The sequence below is a fragment of the Argiope bruennichi genome, chromosome 11 (assembly GCF_947563725.1).
Source record: "Argiope bruennichi chromosome 11, qqArgBrue1.1, whole genome shotgun sequence".
Classification (NCBI taxonomy): domain Eukaryota; kingdom Metazoa; phylum Arthropoda; class Arachnida; order Araneae; family Araneidae; genus Argiope; species Argiope bruennichi.
Genome location: NC_079161.1, coordinates 22908251 through 22926638, shown reverse-complemented (window position 1 = coordinate 22926638; position 18388 = coordinate 22908251). Strand labels below are relative to the sequence as shown.

The window sequence follows — 18388 nt, the reverse complement described above, 5'->3', positions numbered from 1 at the left end:
TAAACATTGTTAGTGAATCGATCTGCTCATGATGAATCTAAGAAAATTTTGTTGACAAATTCTTGAGATAATACGTAAATTGAAAAGGATATTCTTTAGTGCCCATAAAGTTTAAACGCTGAGTGACTCTATTTTCATTAATCAGATTATAAAAAAATTCTTTGTTTCAGTAAAAAATATTATTATATTAATTGCAGATTAATTCTTTCCACTTTAATTTAAAACATAAATTCTACGGGTGCTAACAGAAAATTAGAGAGATACATATTACGTTATGACTGAAGGCCTTTATAATATTATGAGTGACTTATATGACTATCAAAATTTGAAGTTTTAAAATATTTTGATGAAGAAGCTATTAAAGTAGGAATTGCATAAAATATTTAAATATAAAAATTTTAACGAGCATTAAGATTGGCGAACCGGTTGGTCGACAAATTCTTGAGATATTACATAAATTAAGAAAGATATTTTTTAGTTCCCATAAGGTTTAAATGCTCAGTGACTCTGTTTTCGTTAATCATGTTATTAAAAAAATTAACATTTAATGACGAACACGAACACACTGATATTCACCGTTACTCTGATTAGATATTATAAAATCTGAATAGATAAACATAAACGTGTAAACAGCTGTGCGCCGGTTTCTATGGCAACACAGCTGGAAAGGGAAAAGAAGTTTCCGAAGAAAATTCAAGCATGCGCATTGTTCTGATTGTTGTCATGACAACCACTTTCAACAGACGATTTAAATTATTTTTAGGTGAGTTACATGCTTTTGTAAGTAAATTGTATTTATGTTAGTTATATATTTTTTGTATATGCTTATAGTTTTAAGTACATCGTTTTTTAAGTAGTTTTTTTTAAAACCTGTTTTCAATGATTTAAATTATTTTTAGGTTAGTTGCATGCTTTTGTAATTAAATTGTATTTATGTTAGTTATATTTTTGTATATGCTTATAGTTTTAAGTACATCGTTTTTAAGTAGTTTTTTTAAACCTGTTTTAGACCGATTATTTTAAACGATTCATTTTATTTTCTTAGTGTTTAATGCATTTAAAATGAAATATTGTTCATTAATCGATCTGTTCATGATAAATCTGCGAAAATTTTGTTGACAAATTCTTGAGATATTACATAAATTAAGAAAGATATTCTTTAGTGCCCATAAAGTTTAAACGCTCAGTGACTCTATTATCAGTAATCATATTATTAAAAAAAATGCTTTGTTTCAGTAAAAAATATTATTATATTAATTGCAGATGAATCATTTACACTTTAATTTAAAGCATAAATTCTACGAGGGGTAACAGAAAATGAGAGAGATACATATCACGTTATGACTGAAGGCCTTTATAATATTATGAGTAAATTATATGACTATCAAAATTTGAAGTTTTAAAATATTTTGCTGAAGAATCTATTAAAGTTGGTATTGCATAAAATATTTAATTATTAAAATTTTAACGAACATTAAGATTGGCGAACCGGCTGGTCGCCAAAGGCGGCTAGTATTATAATAAGAATCAATAAATACCCAAAATAGAATGTGTCATCTAATTAGGAAATTAAATAAATTCGGATATCAAGGGGTTAATATTCTTGAGTTTCCCAATAAGATATTCTTAAACACCAAATTGTGACAGACATCAAAGTTGTGTTATTTTTACTGTCATACACCTGTTTTGTTCATCGACATCGAGTCCTTCGAACGTACAAAATTAGACTACTCTTCAAATAATCTACCTTTTAACTTTCGCAATTCTGAAACTTCATTTGTTATTTCTCATGTAAACTACAGAAACATTAACAGAATTCTTAGCTTTCAACATCAAAAAGAAAAAAAAAAAAAAAAAAAAAGAAAAAAATCAGCGATCAAAGATTTGAAGGAACAATGAAAACAGTTTACTCAGATATTAACATAATCCATCACCTTAGCTAATTGTTTTGACTCCTAATTAATTTCGAACTACCAAATGTATTTAAAGTTGTTCACTGAATCTTTCAGGATCTCTTCAATTTGTTTTGGGCCCTAAGCCAATGTATACCCAGATATACTTTCAATTCAGGTGTTTGTTTGAAGGGGGGAAACTTAAACGTAGCAAACTCCTTGACGTAGTTTAACAAGAAAAGAAATCTTCACTTGGTGGTTTAAAGATAAAAATCTGGCTATAGTTCAAACACCCAAGGTTTAAATCTCAGTGAGAAGAGGATTTCGCGTAATCTATGGCATATAAAAATACAATTAAAATTGCATGATGCATTTGTGTCAGTTTAATGAAGATAGTTGAAAAATAGAGATCTGATACTGAAATACATTCGGCAAAATTGTTAACCATTAGCTCAAAGATCAAACAAGCAATACGTATGCTTTTATTTAACCAGCATTTCTTGGATAGATAAAGAATTACTATTCACTTTCATTAAATATATAATGAAAGGCAATTAACATTTTATATGCACATAGTAATCTGTCTATTTATATAATATATAAATTAAACGTCCGTTTGTTTGTTTATTTAAATCATACAATTCAACGCCAGAGGCCAATAGAATTTGTCACACATATTCCATAGTACCTAGAAAGATTAATTGCTTTTAACTTTACATTTTTTTTTTCACCCTTCTTTTTTTCCCCCAAAATTTTGGAACCCATAAAAAATTATTTTTACAACTCAAAATTGAAAAAAAAAAAAAAAAAAAAAAAGTCTTTAAGTGACATAAATTCTATTTTTGTACAAGTATTTCTCCATTTTCATTCAGTTTTTTTAAATACAGTTTATAATAATGCTCTTTTTCCATTGAAATATTAAACCCATTTTTTTGTTGAATCACATCTATCATTCGCGAGATTTTACCAACGCTAGTTTTTTTTTTTTTTCTTTCTTTCTTTCTCAATAAACATTTTCGTTCTTGTTTTTATTTTTTAATATTTTATAATATTCTAATGAAATAATTTGCCTTGAAATGCAGCCATTAAAAAAAAAGAGAAAAAAAACAACCTTTTATTAAATTTTTATCATTTAAGAAAAAAAAAATCCGATAAAAAAAGATAGCAATAAAAATATTATCATTATGGTATTGAAGAAAATGTCTATCTGATTATAAACGACAAATGAAACATATCAGATAAAATGGGCTACTTTTAGAATAAAATGTTTACAGCCAATTTATGATGTAGTGGTACACTTTTTATATCTCTCTTATTCGAACACGTGTTTCTTCTCTAACACAATTCTCTTATTTCAGGAAGGTTTCCTTTGCTACTAACATTAAAATAGAATAAAGAGAAGTGATTTCAAAATCTGCGAAGTCTATCTTTTCCGCTTAAACAATCTTCCCAAAATAGTGTCATAAAAACCACATTTTGCCACCGGATACGATAAAAATAGTTAAGTAACGTAAGAATGAACAAATAAAACTAATGGCAACTAAGCAGACAAATTTAATCAGATTCATGTAATGCATTTGAACAATGAAATGAGTCAATAAATATTAATACAAAAATTATTAGAAATTGAAAGGTTATTTATGATTAGGTTTCGATGCCATATTGAAAGGGGAAAAAGTATAAAATGAATTGAAATTCACAAAAGGTGATTTAGCTTTGCAACACACACCATGTAAATCTATATAAATAAATGCCATAAAGCAATTTAAAAATTCAATTCAATTTTGATATTAATTAAAATTATTTATTCAGAGAATGTTAACTTAAACAATATATTAAAATTTATTTCCTACATTGTTAAGCATTTATTGTAAAGACATCATTATTACAAATTTTCTTTCTTCAAATTACAAACACAGTAAGGCAGACTTTGTTAAACAGGTAGCCATCTTTGGCGACTAACTAGTTCACTAAATTTTCCCCTAAAATTTGCAATTAAATAGTAAAAAATATTATTAAAATAATTGTAGATTCATCCTTTCCACTTTAATTTAAAGCATAAATCCTACGGGAGCTAACAGAAATTTAGAGTGATACACATACGTTATGACTGAAGGCCTTTATAATATTATGAGTGAATTATATGACTATCAAAATTTGAAATTTTAAAATATTTTGATGAAGAAGTTATTAAAGTAAGAATTGCATATTTAATTATTAAAATTTTAACGAACATTAAGATTGGCGAACCGATTGGTCGCCAAAGGCGGCTAGTAATAAATAAATATAGAAGAGCATTTATATTTTCACTAAGTTATTGAAATAACAAAAAAAAAAAAAGCCTAAAATAAATCATTAACATGTTGATTAAGTTAAAATGAGTGAAATGGGAGACTCAATTGACCAGTTCATTTAACGAGCAGCTTCATAAATATAAACTGCCAAGGGGGGAAAAAATGACTTAATTCGCCACTGTATTAGATTATTAATTTACTAGTCACCTTTGGCGACTCCCTGGTTCGCCGGGGATAGTAGTTATCTTTAATTTCAGTTAAATCCATGATACTGTGAAAGTGCCAGGCATTAAAGCTGTATTTTTTAAAATTTTTTTTTTAATAAATGCTTCACTCGTTGTATACAAGAAATTTTCTAATGAGGGCTAATCCTGTTGATGTAGGCGTTATGAAAAATGCGAATGTGTGATTTATATGTCTTATAAATTTTGCAATACTGTATTTCCATTTTTTTTATCTGCCTCGTGAATTGCACAGATATTAAACAAAATCCTTCTTTAAAATTCAACAATGGTAGAAAATCACGTGATCGAATGGTTGATGAAACAATGAAAACGGTTTGCACGTCAGGGCAATAATATAAACTATTACTGGAAACAAATTAGACAAACAAAGTTATTTTTAAAAAGTTGCCGAAATTCTGTAAAAATTCGTATGACTATAATTCGTTTTAGTGCGATAATATTTTCGGAAATTAACATGGAAAAACGCCAGATTTCAACTTAATTTTTAATTCATTAAAATTCCAATTAAATTTTTTTAAATGCTAAGAGATGCACATTTTCACTCTCCAAGGTCAAATTTGGCAGTTAAGGGTCAAACGGTCTGGCCAGTAAAGCGCCAACACACACCCACATACATCTTAATCATTATTTGAGACAGAGATAATAGTTACATATGATAGAGAGAGGGAGGCAAATTATTTCCTGAACTCAAAATCCAATGATCATTAAATTCTTTTCAAAAGGACAGATGTTCTTAATTTAAAAAGTTTCGACCCTGCTTCCATAACAAGATTCCGAAGGATCTTTTTTACCACCCGCCCTCAAAAAAATCAATCACACTAAGGCAGCAAATTCTCCTTGAGACAAGACAGAAGCAGACAAGTATTTATTTATAGCCAAGAAAATGAAAGTCACAGTGACAAGACATGACTTTATAATAGGCAGCAGTTATTAATAGAATAAAGATTGGTGCTCAGCAGTTTTTACCTACAAAACACACCCCCGACTTTCAACCAAAGAGACGGGGTCCTCCAAATGGCGAAATGGAACCTGATTGGGGGAAAGAAGGGCAGGTAAAACTGCAGTCATGGTTTTTCCTCTCCTTCCAGCTGGAATTCTGGAGGCGGCATTGAAAAGGTCGTTGCTCCATCTAGGGCGTCGGAAGAATTTATTGATTATTAGACAGGGACCCTCATGGTGAAATGGGGGTTGCATTCAGTAGACAAATCGACAAGAGAGGGTGTCGCACGTCTACGAAACTAGACATGGCCAGATCTATATTCAATGTCTTAAGTCGACGTCCTTGTGGAAGGTTGAAATAGAATAACTTCTGATCTGATTTAATCTGGGACAAAATGAAATTAGGACCACAGCCCAAGATTAAAAAGTAAAACCCAAAATTTAATTAATAAAGATTATAAGTTGTAAATTTGGACATAATCTTTTTTTTTTTTTTTTTTTTTGAAAAATCAAAACAAGGAAATAAAAAAGGCAATATAAGATTCCAAATAACAAGATTAATTGGTATTAAATGGTTAGTTTTAATTATTCATATTGTCTAGTATTTATTATATATATTATTGAAATTGTGTGGTATTAACTTTATTATCTAGATAATTTAGAATTAAAAAAAATATTTCTTGAAATAGGGAATTTGCTTACAATGTATTAATTTAATGAATGATAATCAAAGCAATGTTTGCCTTTTTTAATACTTATATACTGCAGTAAAATTCAATGCTTCTCAAATGAAATTTACTCATTCATTGAAATTTATCAAATTCCACATAACGAGGAAAAAAAAATTGCAGGACACACAGAGTAGGAAAAAGATGAAGAAACGTTCCCATAATAATTTAATATTTCACTACTTTTTTGCTATACAAGGTTATAATCCAGGAAAACATATTCTATGCATTTTAAAAACTGGGAAAAGAAAATATCGAGTTACTAATTTTAAAATGCATTGATCTCTTAATTCTTTCTCAATATAAGTTATCATCATATATAATTGTACCACGCCATCTGTAACATTGGGTGGAGTTTAAAAATAGTCTACGTTATTATCAGATGCGCGAATCTCAACTTCTGTTCTAGCGTCACGCAACGATTGAGAGTGATTCAATGACATTTTTATATATAAGGTGACATTTATCGGTATGCGAATAAACCTAAGCATGAAAAAATAATATTTAAGCTGATTTCATATATTCTACCTTCACAGACTATATTAAATGCTACTGCTAATATTTTCTTTCAACATATATTAGCAATAGCATTCAATATATAAGTGTTCGTTATTGCATTTTTTCCCCATTAACGGATCACTTTTAGTTGCAAACTGATTTTGGTGATTAATTTTAATTTGGGTGTTCGTGGCATTACAGATTGTTGTGTAAATATTATAATCTAAATCTGTTAATAGACATTTAGCAGACGATTCCTTTTCAGGCATTTTATAACTGCTATTATTTTTATTTTGTTAAAATATTATTAAAAAGTAAAAGCAAACGATTTTTTTCTTTGATAAACATATTTTATTAATACGATTTCGTTTATTTTTTGTATAATAGTTGATGATCAATTGTAAACCTTCTGGAATCTGGCAATGCTTGTAAGATACGCTGTTATGTTGAAAAAATAAACAAGCCGATGGAATTCTAAATTGCTTGGAGTATTATTTTAGTTTTAAGAATTTAAGATGCTCTGCAAGCTATAGTTTGAAGCTTAAGAAAACGGGTAGTTTTCTAGAAAGCATGCAAAAATAGATAGAGATGATCCCACTGGAAGGAAATAAAATGTTTAATGTTATATATTTACATCTAAAGTATACTACAAATAATAGTTTTATTTATTTGTTAAATACTCTGCCGATGTGCAAGCGGTTTTCTAATTTAACTTTTATGAGGTAATCCGTGGCAATCATATACTTTATGGACACAGAAGATCCTGTGGCGAGGAAACAAAACGTTTTGTGCTATTTATTATATACTAGCCGCATTTGGCGACCAGCCGGTTCGCCAATCTTAATGTTCGTTAAAATTTTAATAATTAAATATTTTATGCAATTTCTACTTTAATAGCTTCTTCATCAAAATATTTTAAAACTTCAAATTTTGATTATCATATAATTCATTCATAATATTATAAAGGCCTTCAGTCATAACGTAATATGTATCTCTCTCATTTTCTGTTAGCACCAGTAGAATTTATGCTTTAAATTAAAGTGGAAAGAATTTATCTTCAATTAATATAATAATATTTTTTACTGAAACAAAGCATTTTTTTATAATCTGATTACTGAAAATAGAGTCACTCAGCATTTAAACTTTATGGGCACTAAAGAATATCTTTTTAAATTTATGTAATATCTCAAGAGTTGGTCAACAAAATTTTCTTAGATTCATTATGAGCAGATCGATTAATTAACAATGTTTAAATTTAAATGCATCAAACACTAAGAAAATAAAACGGATCGTTTAAAATAAACGGTTGAAAACGGTAGAATTTATGCTTTAAATTAAAGTGGAAAGAATTTATCTTCAATTAATATAATAATATTTTTTACTGAAACAAAGCATTTTTTTTTATAATCTGATTACTGAAAATAGAGTCACTCAGCGTTTAAACTTTATGGGCACTAAAGAATATCTTTTTTAATTTATGTAATATCTCAAGAGTTGGTCAACAAAATTTTCTTAGATTCATTATGAACAGATCGATTCATTAACAATGTTTAAATTTAAATGCATCAAACACTAAGAAAATAAAACGAATCGTGTAAAATAAACGGTTGAAAACAGGTTTTAAAAAAACTACTTAAAAAACGATGTACTTAAAACTATAAGCATATACAAAAAATATATAACTAACATAAATACAATTTACTTACAAAAGCATGCAACTAACCCAAAAATAATTTAAATCATCCATTGATAACGTTGTCATGGCAACAATCAGAACAGAATGCGCATGCGTGAATTTTCTTCGCCGGTTACGTAACGCAAATACGTGATTTTTTCTACGCCAGTTGGGGTAACGCTATGCGGATTAGAAATTTTTAATATCCTTCATTCTGTTTTATTTTAATTCAAAAGTACTTCAGAATGAATCTGAAAGATTGATTCATTAACAATGTTTAATTTTAAATGCATCAAACATTAAGAAAATAAACAGAACCGATTGAAATAATCCCAAAAATTTTAACCCTAGCCTCATTACTGTTGGGAGAAAAAAAAACTGAAGCCTTTCTCGTTTGGCGCTGGAGATAATGGAAGATTTTTTTGGCGGAAAAGTTGGTGGTGGGGAAAATGGAAGATTTTTTTGGCGGGAAAGTTAGTTTTTAATTAATAATTTAAATTCTAATTAAAAATTCGAAAAAAGAAACCCCAGGTACACATTCCCAACCTCCAAGGTATACATGTACCAAATTTGGTAGCTGTATGTCAAACGGTCTGGTCTGTAGAGCGCCAACACACACACACACACACATTGAGCTTTATTATAAGTATAGATTTACATCCGAAATTGTACTACAAATAATATCACATATATATTATATAAATTATTTCTTAAGCACTCTGTCTATGTGCATGATATTTTTCTACTACTATTTTCGTCAGTTAATGTGCGTTTATCAAATCTGAGATATTGTTAAAAGGTTAACAACCCTTCTAGATCGACACATCTTCCAGATAAACACTTCAAATAACGCTTTCTTACACAAGACATATTTATCAACAAATAAGCGAAACTATTATGTTCATGTTAGATTTAAAAAGCAAGTACACATGTTTATAATTCTTGCAAGTTCCACTTTTCTGCCGCTCTAAATAGCGTATTGCTATTCTTACAGCGATCGTTCTAATAATTTGCAAAACAAATTGAAAATTAACAATTTTCGCAATCAAATAAATACAACCTTTTTTTTTTTTTTTTTTTTTTAGCTGATAAAGCGGTTTTTAAATATTTTCCTGGGTATCTCAAACACTACGGTAAAGTTTTAGCGAAGTAGACTATTTTTGACCTTGAGACAGCGATTTATTCCATATATCTATTGATCGAAGAGAGACGTCTCCTACTGTTACGTTCCTATTATAAGTAAAAGAGACACAAAGTAGAGGGGGGAAATAATGTGTATCGACACGGTTCTTAATCTTTCAGTTTTAATTCTATCTATGTGCTTTTTAATGACTTTTCTGTGAGTTTCGAAAATTTAAATAATTAGTATTCTAACATGGTGATGAATTTCTGAGGAAAAAACAATTTAATACTATAGTGAATATATTTTTAAAAAATAAAATGAAATACAATAAAGCGTTATTTATACGCATTTTTTTTTTATTGTTGCAATAAAATTCGCGGTTTTCATTGTTTCATGAAATATTTAATTACGCGATTTTCTTTTATTGCTGAAAACGAAAGAGAGATTCTATTTGTTATTTGTGCAGTTTATATGAAGAACAAGAAAAGATGTTAAAGACAATTTGTAATTAGAAAAAAGACTGACTTAATAGTGACCTTTTAATACCACTATGATGTCATGAAACTCGATTTTTTTAAAGAAAATTCATATACACTATAAATAGAATAAATATGGGGCTATAAAATTAATACGATTTTAATATCTCTCATAATTTGAAGTTTAAAAATATATGGTAAACATAAAATTAGACACAACAGGTATAATGTAAGTTAACACATTGCATACGGCGCTCTGCGTGCTCCCAGGGCCCGCATATTTTTTAACGCTCTAGAAACATGCTTGGCAAGCAACAGGATGCATATATGCACATTTTTAATTTGCATTTGATATTATATTTACATAAAGTAGTTTAAATATTATTATATATATTTTATACATGTATTTATTATATTTTACAATTTAACTATTATTTATTTCACAGACTTGAATAATGCTTTAGAGTGTGATATTTGGTAAAGCATATTCTCTTATGCAATCGTATTCGGCACGATTTGCAACAGTATTTTGTTCTAAGACATTAAGGACAGCTCACGACTTTTCTCGTGTTGCGTGTCCCGTCTGTTATTGCTTCATAAATAACAAAGTTAATGATGATTTTAGAACGTACAACTTAGCCCAAAAACGTGCTGTCCCAGGCGTATGTCTTACAGATCTCTTTGCGTTTCTTAATGTATTAAATTTTTTGCCTCTGGTTGGTTATGCATCGATTTAGCCGAAAAAACATGAAAACGAGATATCTCGTGAACCGTACGCAAAGTGTTAAATTTAACCAATATTGCTAGCATAACATCTGGTCTCCAAAAACGGTTAGTATATTAAACAATTGAAAATAACGGATCAAGAATAAGATAAATTAGAAATAAAAGATAAGGAATGAGATAATACATCTGCACCGACTCACTGAAATTTCATTAGATATCATTTAAATCCCGTTCTAAGAATCAGACGCATCTTTAAGAAAACTAACACTATCCAAATATCTTTCATGGAAAAAAAAAATGCAGAAAATGAGGAATTCCATTACAATGAGAAAATTAACAAATACAAGCAGGAAGAAATTGACTTATATTCCTTTAGGATACCAGTTTCTGATTAAAACTGACAAGAACATCCAGCCTTGATTTATTTATATGCAAGATTTCAATACGTAATTCTAAGTAACTATGTCACAGCTTATTCAACTTATTATTTAAAGAATTCCGCTTCAATTCTAGCCTTCAGATGTCAAAAGATGAATCGAACAGACGGAACCGTCTGCATGGAATTAAATTAATAAAATACGTTACAATCTTCCATGCGAGAAATGGTATTTAAAAAAAAAACATATCGAAACTAGTTCCTTGTGCATTATGTATTACCATTCTTAGTTACCGCTACTATGCTCCAATTGCACTAGAATGAAAAAACCAGATGAACCGCGTCACCTATTGACGTTTCACAAGGTTTAAATGTGACGTAATATTCCCTAAGAGAAATATGTGAACCATGAATTTTTGCATTTAAATTCTTGCCTAAATAGATAGTTCATTTAATATGAATTGAATAATCATTATCAAATGTAATCAATAATTTGCGTGAAATTTCTTTTTACTTCCTATAATACAAAGTAAAAAAAAAAAAAAAGTAATGCCGCCATCATTTAAAAAAATTCAAACTGGATATTTTTATGAACTCCACGCTTTTTGCAATTATGTTTGTTCATTTAACGCCCCGTTTGTAAAAACGATAACTCAAAAACGCGTTGAACTAAACGGTTGAAATTTGGTAGTGGTCTTTGAACCAAATTTATCAATTTCTATTAAATTCTGAACGAAATACATTCTCAAGAAAACTATCTGAATACTAGAGAAAATGATCACTACATACAAAGAGCTAAAAAGATACAATTAAACGCCGAGTATTAACTTCTAAAATCTACCTTTGTATCCTGAACAAAATTCGACAAGGAACTGACTGTCTATAGATTTGTATTTTCGCATGCAAACAGATAAATAAAATTCGGTACATAGTTAAGCATCCAAAGAGTACATTTTTGTCGAATTTTAAACTGCCTGAGGTTTGACCTTTTGTAATATATCACTTAGATTACCATCAGTTCACCCACCAAATTAATAGTAATAATTAATATTAACATCAATCAATACTATTAATCTATTATTAATGGTTAATCAATTTTAATGAATTACATCTTAATACAAAAAAAAAAAATACTATTTTAAATTATACTTGCATAAACGCATAGAGCATTTTAATTGGTCAGATATGTTTGCAAAGTGGGGAAATTAATTGGTGAATAAAATAGACAAAATCGATACAGTTACTGAAGCTGGGGACTCAGTTAAAATTTTTATGTTTCCACACCTTTCAAAAATGAAGAACACTAAAAAAATGAGGTATGATGATGTATCTAAGGGTAATGAGCTTTCATATATAATAAAAATTTGCGAAATCAATACAATGGTTGTGGCTGGGAAATTTCGTTCTGATTTTCGCTCTTAGACAAAGAATAGTGAAGCAGTGATTTTGAACCTTATAACTAAAATTTTATGGGAATCAAGTGGTTACAGACGACTAGACATCATAAACTTTTAAATGAAATGAAAATTCGTGAAATCGGACCAGTAGTTGGAGCTGGCTGACTAGTTCTTTGGTTTTACTGTTCAATTCAAATATATAGATTAATGTGTAGTAAGTACTATTATTTAGATAAGAATTAATGATATTAAAATTTATCCATATTGAAAATGAAATATTTTATTTATTTACCTTTTATTACAGTGAGTGGAAACCTCACTGTAATAAAAGGCTTGTGTATTTTTGCGTAATATAATTTGTGATCCAAATGTGTATATTTGCCAATATAAAAAGTATAAGGCTTTTTGATATACATTATTAATAAAAGTCAAAGATATATATGAAAGGCAATTCATTTTGATAGATTTATCTTAGTAATAAATCATATACTTAATTTCTTTCTATTACTTTTTTTTAATGTTCTTTGTTGAAAATACTTGTTTGAAAATGCTTATCAAAGGGACAAAAATGAGAACAGAAACAAACAAGGAAAGGCAAATAAAAGAGAGAGAGAGAGAATTAATATAAAATATCATAACTTTGAAAAAACGGCAAAGCTTTTTTTGGATTTATTTTTTGTAAGTTCTGGAGAAGAAAAGGCATAAACTTGGTTTATCAAGCTATTAAATTAACATGATCGTGTATTTTTATTTGTCTACCATTACGCTTATGTATCGTTAGAGATGTAATAAATTAGGCGATTACAAGAAACTGGTTGGTCGAACAGGGATTAGAGCTTGGTTTGGTACAGGTACTCAGAGAAACAGAATATCAGTGCTGCTCTGGCTTAAGATGATGGGTAATGCTTCAATATGGTGATCAAAAAATAATTATTAAGAATTTTCAAAATTCATTTTGGTTTTATAATTTTGTTTGTATATATTAGTAAAATACAGCATTTAAAAAAATAGACTCATGGATAATTCTGCTTTTTATTTAATTATATTGATAAAGAAATTTGAAATGATGTTGCATGCCTATATAAATTATCAGTCACAGATTTTAATGGCTGAAGGTGGGAAAAATTTATGTTATTTAAAGAAAGAAATATCTTGCTTATACCGCATATGTAATACAAAACTGATAGATTTATTTGTAAATGTATAATTCAAAATTGAAATGGACAGCTGCTAACAGAATCAGTAAAAGGTAAGTATCTTTTATATATATATGTGTGTCTTATTGAAATTTTCCTTCCTCTATATTTGAATTACAGTTTCAAATTGAACAGAATAACATTTATAGCTTATTAAAAATACTGTGGTATAAAGCTGTGAATATTTTATTTTTAAAGGATGAAATTTTATCTAGTGATCAAAATTAATATTTATCTTCTTTACATCAAAAAACACAGGCACAATAGATTTTAAAATCTCATTTTTGACATTTTTCAAACATGCGCCGCTGATGCAAAAAGAGATCAGCGAAAATGATTCATAAATATCGTAACCAAGCGGAACGAAAGATTTAAAATTCTAATGGTAATGAACTCTTAAACCAACTCAGCAACTGCTATTCCGATCGACATATTTTTATATTTTTCTTTGTGCAATCGTTTTCAAAGAAAAAAATTTTGCTGACGATTACTGCTATATAAAATACATGGGAATATTTCCAGTCTCTCGCGTTTACTCCCATTATTAATAATGGTTTTAAAAAATAAATGAGTATTAATGTATAAAGATAGTAATTTATTTGTAATTTTTTTTTCCCCAAAATGCAATTTTAGACCTACAGAACTGATGCCAGAAAGCAATAGATAAAATAAAATTGAATGTTAATTAAAAAAGTTAGGAAGGTCAAATATAAATATTTTATATTACATTACTTATTTAAATAAAACACAGGTAGCATTCAGTTGGATATTTTTTCCATGGATTGGCTCTAGAAAACTACAACTTCGATTTTTTTAATGATCCTTTCTTACATTATTTTTGATAATTATCATATTATCCATTTCCGTATTTAATATTTTCTCACCATTTGTAGCACTCGTCTTAAATGTAAGTGATAATTAAATTATTTTCTGCAATTCATGCCTTTCCACCAGTTTACATTTTTATTCTTATAGAACCGATGTTGTAATGAATATTTTCCCTTTTTTTAAGAAAAGAAATTTGCTACAATGAAAAAGTGGAGTAATAAGATATATTTAAAAATATCCTCAGTCTGAAATCATTTTGTTGAACAAATTCCTACTTTTGATATATCTCCTTTCCGAAATCCATTGCAACAGATTTTGCTTATAATTTGTATAATACAACTGTAACAATAAGCATCAGTTGTGAAAATATGCATAATTTAATAGCATATTTATAATTTTATAATCTATTACAAATCTTTCAGAAAGAAGAAGGGGGGGGGGACTGAGTATCACTAACATTAAGCTGAATAATTTTATCAATTTTCAAATAATAAAAGTAATGAATTAATTTTTATTTTTGTCATTATATCTAGAAGAAAAAAGGAAATTTTTCTTCAAATTCAGAAATTGATGCTTACAATTGCATATCTAAATGAAATATAATACACTGAAAGATCAATATAAGAGAAAATTGATTGACAGAGAAATGCTAACAATAGTAACACTTTTCTTTTTACTTAGGCAAGCAAAATATAAACTGTTAACGACAAAATTAAAACAAATCCATCAATTTTTGATTTAATATAATATTTAAACAAAAAAGTTCAATAATACATAATTCATCTGTTAATGAAATGTTTCAAAGGATGTTTTATGAACAAATTTAATACATTTTCTATGAATAATAAATCAGAGATCAAAACAGCATTATACAATTCAAAATAGAAATTTATTATTACAAAAAGATGTTTTTGTTACATTCTATATTTAATTATTATAGTACAAAATATTTTATTTAGAACATGCATCAAATCATCAAAATTTCCATCAAGGTTATCACTTTTAAAGGTATATCTAAATGGTGTAATTGAGTGAGAATCCTAAGATAGTTTCCAACATTTTCAAATACATTTAATTATTCTGAGCCTTTCATTTTATTTATTGTTTCATCCTGATAATAAATTTAATGTTGTAACATTTTATCATCTAATAAAAATTATTATTTTTTAGATTGCATAGAGCTTATTTAATACAATTTTTCATTATGGCAAAGCAGATGTAAAGTGTCCTTGTAATAGTCTGTTGAGGAGTAGAAAAATAGAATTTTATTTGTATATATTTTATCCCTTATTACAACAACAATTTTTCTAAATTGATCAAATAAATAACACAATTTTCCTTGTGGTTAACAGTTGTCAAGGCAATGATAGGCATATTCCTACTGATGGTATCTCTAAAATATTGGCAAACACCAATCATTCATCATTTGAATCAATAATAATTTCATTCATTATTTATACAATTGACAAACAGCCACAGAAAAAAAAATCTCGAACTTTTGAGAAGGCACGACCTTCCAAGCAGAGCAGCTATAAAAATAAAAATTTGAATACAATAGATTTAAATTTTTGATAACATAGCAATTCGATGGAAACTGATTTCGAATCTAATTCAACAATAAAAACAAATTAAAAGCTACAACCTTCTATATCAGTTGTCTCTAGCTCAATAAAATGAAGCGAGCTGTAGTTTTTTAAACAGTTTATTGTGAAACTCAACAAAGATATATAAAATTATGATTTGATTCATGCTAATTAAATTATCAAAAAGCATCATAAAATTGTAATATTAGATCCCACCCTCGCTTGACAGGAGGTAACTGTGAACAATAATAAATATGAGGATTTCATCTCCTGCTTAGTAGAGGAGCATCTATCTCTTGGTCCAGCTCGCAGGAGAACCCAGTCTGAACTGAGAGGTTTCCTCTTTTGTCACCCCAGGGGGGGGGGGGGGCTGGCACTGCTAGCAAGCTTAAACACCAGTAATGTGTTAAAATATATAAGATAAAAATTAAATTTATTTTTATATTACTCTCTTGGGTCTTAGAGAGCATCCCTAAAAAAAAATTTTATTGTTTTAAAATTTAAAAAAAAAATCTAATATTTTTCACTGATACTGCAGATTATGATGATAATATCTGTTTAGTTTCATAACCAAATATTAATCTAACCCATCTAAATCCAGTTGAAAAATATAAGGACATAAACGTGTCTTACCCCCCCACACCAATCAATAATAATAAAAAAAAAAGATGTAGAATATTAAAATCAGATTTTTCATACATTAGTCCACTAATTTCTGAAAAAAATCATCCATTTTTAGTTAATTCTAGTCAGCAGGGCCAAATAGAATGTTTTACATTGAGTGTTTATTCAGAACGGTACTAAAGATAATGTATACATATGGTGAAATCCCAAAAACAGTTACAGAAACTCTATTCTAGAAATGGGCATTACCTTTAAGTTTGAAGAAAAGATTGAACTTAAGCAAACTCAAAATAAGAATTCAATTACGATACCCTAAAATAAATATTTTATGTCATTATTAGATCTATATTAACAGCTGACTTAATATTTTATAGTTCATTTGATAGTGTAACAAAATTTTATTATTATTCTATTTCTTTTTAGATATTATTAATTCAGCCTTTCCATCTCAATCAGAACATGCAATTTTAACTCAGACCATATGTGAAAAAAAAAAAAAAAAGGATGGCAGTAATATAAATTATAAAAAAGATAATCATACAAGGCAAGTTCAGAACAAAAAAATGCTGTATAGAGAAATCATTATCATTTAAGCGATTTTTTCTTTTATTTTGAGTAAAATCCCTATAAATTTATATTCTTTCATTTGGAGTAAAATCTTTCCAAATTTGCATCCATTTATTTTGAGTAAAACTTTATTAATTTGTATTCTATTAATATCGAGTAATTAATATAAATACTAAGATATTAAAATTGGGAAATAATTCTTTAATTCATCTGGTATATTTATGATTTTTAAAACTTAATTTGTTTTGATCATTTCAAGAGATAAGAATAAAAAATCTTTACACCAACTTCAACTCTCTAATGCAGCATATATAAATAATCTTAAAATATGAAATCGATGAAATTTATGAAATGACAAATGGTAAATCACATAAATTAATCAAATAAAAATTTTAGAGAATTATCAAGAATATTACAGCAGAAAAGATTTTAAGTAAAAAATATTACTTTTTAAACATATTCCGAGTATTTATGACACTTCTCAAAAAAAATATCACGATATTTTACTTTAATTAATTAACATCATATATATATTATAATAAAATGCATGTTATATATGTTATAATTAAAATGCAATTAATTTTGTATCTGCCAAGATCAATACTTTGCAAATGTTTCGTCATAACTCACGTAAAATTGAAATCTACAGATTAATTATAAAAAGACTAATAATAGAAAAGTTACGAAATATATATCAGTTTGTGTTAATAAATAGATCTACAATATACTTGACTGATGACAGACGAAACAGAAACGAAGTCAATATGTCAAAAGTAAACAATACAAAGCTTATCACACAAATGTGTAAATATAGAATAGAATTATCTTCTCACCTTCTTATCTCTCTACAACAAAACTATTCTTAGAAGCACCTGATTTCAAAGACAAATATATATTTTTTATCGGTTAATTAAAATCGCCGACCACTCCTCCTTATATCTGCAGACGAATTTGCTTTCTATCTATGAAAATCGCTATTGGTAGTTTTGCTTTACTACAGCAAACGCCGCTATACGAATAGTATTAGATATGAGCAATAAAATAATCCCTAGTAATAAGGAATAATTCATTTAGTAAAAAGCTGGAAAAAATTACTATTTTTTTAGAAAATATAAAAATGACTTATATTCTTTATATCTATATATAAATTTTCTGAAAAAGAAACTAATTATTTTAAAATAGACAATCGACCTCTGGTAAAGGCCGAATTTCGGTGAGCTA

The 18388-nt window shown here is 27.9% G+C and overlaps 1 protein-coding gene across 2 annotated transcripts in view; it reads right to left on the bottom strand.

Moving 5' to 3' along the window:
* The window catches only part of LOC129956907 (secernin-2-like), an 89269-nt gene that overhangs the window by 61422 nt on the left and 9459 nt on the right, over positions 1-18388 (bottom strand). The window contains exon 1 of one of the 2 annotated variants that reach the window (XM_056068922.1): positions 18001-18259. The exons of the other annotated variant lie outside the window; for it this stretch is intronic. The gene's annotated coding sequence lies outside the window, so the exon portion shown is untranslated. Of the gene's footprint in view, positions 1-18000; positions 18260-18388 lie in introns of those variants that run through there. 2 annotated transcript variants of the gene reach the window in all.